General features: G+C 37.2%; 1 protein-coding gene across 3 annotated transcripts in view; it reads right to left on the reverse strand.

The window, feature by feature from the left end:
- Positions 1–527, reverse strand: part of LOC106879215 (cytosolic purine 5'-nucleotidase) — a 129,833-nt gene that overhangs the window by 82,911 nt on the left and 46,395 nt on the right. The window lies entirely within an intron of this gene.

The raw sequence follows: 527 nt of genomic DNA on the forward strand, positions 1-527 counted from the left end.
CCCAAGTTCCACCTTCATTATTCCCCACCCTACCTCTCCCTTCTTTGTTCTCCTTGTCCCCTTACTCTCTCATCGTCCCTTGCCTCTCCTTCCTCTTCCTTGCTCTTTATCTCTCCTTTCCTTTCCTTCCCCTCACTCTCCTCCCTCTTGCTCTCCTTCTCTTCTCCCACCCTCACTCCCTTTCTCTTGTCCCTTACCAGGGAGTTTTTCTTGTTTTTTTGCCCTCACAGTCTTTCATTTTGGTTTGTATTGTTTCTTCTAAAAACCAGGGGGGGCAATTTTCATGGATGATCTTCCACACAAAAAAAACACTTAATTGCACACCCAGATTCATATACGTACAATATATAACAGTGTGAGCATTATACATACATACAAATATATATATATATATGTGTGTATATGTATGTATACATACACACACAGAGATAATCATAAGTGCATAAATGTATGTGAATTGTAAATAGATTATGTATGTGAGAGTATGCGTGTGTATATATATATATATATATATATATATATATATA

The sequence above is a fragment of the Octopus bimaculoides genome, chromosome 22, assembly GCF_001194135.2.
Source record: "Octopus bimaculoides isolate UCB-OBI-ISO-001 chromosome 22, ASM119413v2, whole genome shotgun sequence".
NCBI classification, from domain to species: domain Eukaryota; kingdom Metazoa; phylum Mollusca; class Cephalopoda; order Octopoda; family Octopodidae; genus Octopus; species Octopus bimaculoides.